Consider the following 5,982-nt stretch of genomic DNA (forward strand, 5'->3'; position numbering starts at 1 on the left):
CGCGCATTTTTCCCTATCCAAAAGAAAGCAAACAAAACTCCGGCAAACCAAAATTTGATTTATTCATTAAATCTTCATTTTTCCTCAATTTGGGGAAAGTCATATTATTCCCTCTCTCATATTTTTGATATCGGAAAAAATATTGAAGATGAAATAAATAAATCAAATGATCCCCTTTTCAAATTCGAGGAAACTCTCAAATATGAAAATAACGAAATCTCCAACTCTCTCCGAAGGTCCTTGAGTTGCGTGAAATTTCTAGGATCAACCAAAATGCAAGAAAAATATGTTATGCATGATGATCTAATGTATAACATTCCAAATTGAAAATTTGGGATGTTACATCATTCCCTTCCCTTTGCTTACTGTTGGTTCTTGTGAAGTCATTGTATGATTGCATTATCTTTTGTCTTCACTGAGTGACTACTTGTTCTGATTGGATTCACAATATCTTCCTACCTGATCCTTACTTCCTAGCTTCTATTAGTCATTATGCTTTCACTTCATTTAATACTTGACTATGGTTTGCCTAGCGTAGTCTACCTTCCACTGCATGGTAATAGGTTTATTTCTATCGTTTATCTTTGAAACTTCCATGTTTTGAAGACTTCCATAAAAATCGCCTATTCACCCCCCTCTAGTCGATCACTAGCACTTTCAACTGGTATCAGAGCAAGGTACTCCCTTGTTCTGTGTGATTCGGTTTAACCACCTGGAGTTTTAGCTATGTCGACTGCAGGGATAATTAAAGTCTCCACTGCTTGCCCCGTCTTCGATGGAACTGAATATCCCTACTGGAAGAATAAGATGCGCATGCATCTTGAAGCCATTGATGTCGACCTATGGTATGTCGTCAAGAACGGTGTTCCCAAGGATGGTGAAGGTGTCACCGATGTTGATGTCAAGAAGTTCGTTCAGCTGGACTCCACTGCCAAGAACATCATCTGTGGTCATCTGACCAAAGGACAGTATGGCCGCGTGAGTGCTTTGGAAACATCTAAGCTAGTCTAGGATTGGCTCTCCAAGGTCAATGAAGGCGTCTCAACCCAGAGAGATCAGAGAATCAGTGTCCTTCGCAACCTCTTCAACCGCTTCAAGGGAAATGACAATGAGAACGTCCGGCTTACGTTTGATCGACTCACTAACATCACAAATGAGCTTCAAGCTCTCGGCGCCACTAAGATCACCAAGCATGAAGTCGTCAAGACACTCCTGAGATCACTTGACAGCTCGTTTGACACCCTAGGCCTGATGATTCACGAACGTCCTGATTTCAAGGCACTCGATCCGTCTGACATACTTGAGAGGCTCAACACACATGAGTTTCAGCTTTCTGAGAAAAGAGACATCTACGGTCCCAACTATGGGTGAACTCGTGCCTTGAAGGCAAAAGCTGTCTCCTCATCTGAAGAAGAATCTAACAACAGTTCTGATGATCCTGAAGACATTGGAAAGGAGCTTGCTATGCTTGTGAAGAAGTTCCAAAAATTCACCAAGAAGAAAGGCTTCAGAAAGTCTTCACGATCAAGCTCAAGGAATGATGAAGCTTCTGCTCGTGACTACAAGAAGAGAACATGCCACAAGTGCAAGAAACCTGGCCACTACATCTCTGAGTGTTCGTAGTGGGACAATGAGAACAACAAGAAGAAGAAGAGCAAGGAATATGACTCTGATGACAAGAAGAAGAAGAAGAAATACTCAAAGTCTTCTTCCAAGTCTTCCTCAAAGTCTTCATCACACAAGAAGAGCTCATCTGGCAAGGCACGTGCGTTTGTTGGCAAGGAAATGGATTCAGAGGAGGAGTCCACTTCTGAGGAGGCGGAGGTGGAGTCTGAGGAGGAGTCCGATTATGGCGTTGCAAGTCTGGCTACAGCATACGTTGCCAAGTCCATCTTCAACACTGATGACAATGACTTCATCACCGACACCGATGCAAATGATAAGGACTACTCCGCTCCTACCTACTGCTTCATGGCACGTGGTGCCAAGGTAAACACACACACACTACTCACTATCAAACATCTAGTGAAGATGACTCTGATTGTGGTTCAAAACCCAGCTACAAAACACTTGCTAAAATTGCAACTGAACAACAGAAAGCTATGGAACACATTCAAAAACTGTTAGACAAAAGTGATGATCTATTAGACGCTGAAATGACTCGATCTCAGTCCTTAATTGAAGACATAAAAAATCTTCACGTTAAGTATGAGGAACTTGAAAGTCGTCATGAAACGCTCTCAACAACTCATGAAAAGCTTTCCTACGATTATCTTCAAAGGAAGCAAGATCTTGAGAAATTGAGAGCGGCTCATGAAGATCTTCAAAAGGAAAACGAGTCACTTCGCGCCGAACAGATCAGTTCCGCTCAGGAAGGATTTGAACCACCATGTCTTAAATGCATCGAGCGTGACAATGCTACTTCTGTTGCTGAGTGTTCTACTACTGCTACTGTTGCAATATCTTCAACTGTTGATGTGGTAACTAACCCCTCTGCTGAGGATACCACTACTATTGCTGATGAGAATGCTAGGTTGAAGACATTGCTTGAAACAGGGATGTACAAAAGTCTCAAAGGGCATCAGACACTATGTGATCTCCTCAAAAGGCAGATCCTGAACCGAAACCCAAGGAAAGAGGGTGTTGGGTTCGAAAGGAAAATGAATGCTGATGGCTCTTACTGGAAACCTGAGCAGTACCCCAAAACCACATGGGTTGCTGCAAAGGAACCTTCAGCGGATCCATCCACTCTATCTGGCTTCACTTGTGCTAATCCCATTGTTATTGATGAATCCTTTGATGCAAACTATAAATTGTTTAAGAATCAGAATGGTGAAGTGTTTGCCAGGTATATTGGTACTAACTGCAGGAATGGACCGCCTATGAAAAAGGTCTGGGTGCCAAAAAGGTGTTTGGATAATCTTCCTGTGAATGTCATCATGATACCACAGGTGAAGAAGACAAACCACAGACCACAGGCTTCATACGGTCCAAAGGCTTCATACAGACAGAGGACTCACCTGAGTCGCACTAACGCAAATGTTTTGCAGGGAAACCGTACTCAGGCTTGTGAATATGAGCGCGTTTCATCAAACCGCCATGTTCATAAGACCAAGAACTATTCTACTTATTCTTATGAGTACTATTGTCCACCTGCAAGACTTTTTGCTAGGGCTCCAAAGCCAAAGTTCCCAGATGCTGCACTTAGACTCATTGCTTCGAAGCCACCCTTGAAGATGTGGGTGGCTAAGAAAGCTTAACTCTCTTTTGCAGGGAAAGGTCTCCAGCCGAAAACCAAAATCGTCTGACGCTACTGCTGGGGACCTTAAACATCTTGTAGGGCACAAGATCAAATGCCCAAATGGTCTTATTATGTACTTTGTTCCTGAATCGCTTGCTACTCGCCCTATCAGTACAAATCTCGATCTAAGCTTTCATAATCCACTGGTTCATCAAATGTTTTTGCTTCACAATTCTCTTCGTGAAGCCTATCCCCCTAACTGCACTGTAGGGTACGACACCAGCTGCTTCAGAATGGATTATTGATAGTGGGTGTACCAATCACATGACTGGCAAGCGAAGCCTTCTTATGGACTCAACACTACATCCATCTGACAAAAGTCACATCACATTTGCTAACACTGGTAAAAGCAAGGTATTGGGTCTAGGTAGAGTTGCAATCTCAAAGGATCAACACATGGATAAAGTCATGCTTGTTGAATCCCTTGGTTTCAACTTAATGTCTGTTTCAATGCTTTGTGATTTAAACATGATTGTGATGTTTGGAAAATATCATTGCCTTGTACTAATGGAATCTAACAAGTCTCTAGTGTTTGAAGGGTATCGGAAAGATGATTTGTACATGGTAGATTTCTCAGCAGGACCACAACTTGCTATATGTCTTCTATCAAAAGCTTCTAAATGCTGGCTCTGGCATCGGAGGCTAGGGCATGCTGGCATGAGGAACCTCCACACCCTTGCAAGGAAGAAGCATGTAATAGGCATCGAGGGCGTCAAGTTCAAGAAGGATCACTTATGTGGTGCATGTGAAGCCGGAAAGATGACGAGGGCCAAGCATCCCTTGAAGACAATCATGACAACGACTCAACCCTTCGAACTGCTCCACATGGATCTTTTCGGTCCCACTCATTACTCAACTCTTACTACTACTTCTTGTCTCTATGGCTTTGTCATTGTTGATGATTATTCAAGATATACTTGGGTGCATATAATCCTCTACAAGACTGAAGAGCAGGATGTCTTCAGATGCTTCGCCAAACGAGCCATGAACAACTATGGCGTCAAGATCAAGCACATCAGAAGTGATAACGGCACTGAATTCAAGAACACTGGTCTAGACACTTATCTTGATACTTTGGGCATTACACATGAATTCTCAGCTCCGTACACACGACAGCAGAATGGCACCGTGGAACGCAAGAACAGAACACTTATTGAGATGGCCCGGACGATGCTTGATGAATACAAGACTCCAAGAAAGTTCTGGCCTGAAGCCATTGATACTGCATGCCATATCATCAACCGTGTTTATCTTCACAAGCTTCTCAACAAGACATCCTATGAGCTCCTTACTGGCAAGAAGCCAAATGTCAGTTACTTCAGAGTATTTGGTGCCAGGTGCTGGATCAAGGATCCACATCACACTTCAAAATTTGCACCAAAAGCACATGAAGGTTTTATGCTTGGATATGGAAAGGATTCGCACTCCTACAGAGTCTTCAACCTCTTTAATTATAAAGTGGTTGAAACAATAGACGTGCGGTTCGATGAGACTAACGGCTCACAAAGAGAGCACCTGCCAAATGTGCTAGATGAAGTTCCATCAAGTGAATCAATCAAACTTATGGGAACTAGAGAAATAATACCTTCTTAAACTCAGCCTAAAGAGGAACTTATCATCTCCGCACCTGAGCAACTTGAAGACAATGATCAAACTGAAGACAATGCTCAGCCTGAAGACAATCCTTCTAACGATAACAATGATCAGCAAGAGCAAAATCTTCGTCCTGTACATCCTCGTGTCGCAAATGAAGTACAGATTGAGAGAATAATTGATAGCATCAATGCACCAGGTCCACTCACTCGTTCAAGGGCAACACAGCTAGCAAATTTCTGTGGGCACTTCGCATTTGTCTCAATATATGAACCCAAGAAAGTTGAAGAAGCCTTCATGGAACCTGAATGGATTCAAGCTATGCAAGAAGAGCTTCAACAGTTTGAGCTGAATAATGTATGGGAACTGGTTAAGCGTCCTGATCCTCGCAAGCACAATATAATAGGCACCAAATGGATATATCGCAACAAGCAAGATGAGCATGGTCAAGTTGTCAGAAACAAAGCTCGTCTCGTTGCTCAAGGGTACACTCAAGTTGAAGGGATTGACTTCGATGAAACATTTGCTCCTGTGGCTAGACTTGAATCCATACGCATACTGCTGGCCTATGCAAATCATCATAACATTCTTCTGTATCAAATGGATGTGAAGAGCGCTTTTCTCAATGGCAAGATTGACGAAGAAGTGTATGTTGCACAACCGCCTGGCTTTGAAGATCCAAAACATCCTGACATGGTGTACAAGCTCAACAAGGCGCTGTATGGCCTCAAACAAGCCCCTCGGGCTTGGTACGACACACTCAAATACTTCCTGAAGAGCAAAGGCTTCAAACCTGGTTCCCTCGACCCCACTCTCTTCAGGAAGACATATGATGGTGAACTGTTTGTGTGCCAAATATATGTGGATGACATTATCTTCGGCTGCACCAATCAGAAATACACAGACGAGTTTGGATATATGATGCAAGAGCAATATCAGATGTCCATGATGGGTGAGCTGAAGTTCTTCCTTGGTCTTCAAATACGTCAGCAACGCAAAGGCATCTTCATATCTCAAGAGAAGTACCTCAAAGATTGCCTGAAGAAATTTGGGATGCAAGACTGCAAAGGCTTCACGACGCCAATGCC

Source organism: Triticum urartu, chromosome 6 (genome assembly GCF_003073215.2).
Source record: "Triticum urartu cultivar G1812 chromosome 6, Tu2.1, whole genome shotgun sequence".
NCBI classification, from domain to species: Eukaryota; Viridiplantae; Streptophyta; class Magnoliopsida; order Poales; family Poaceae; genus Triticum; species Triticum urartu.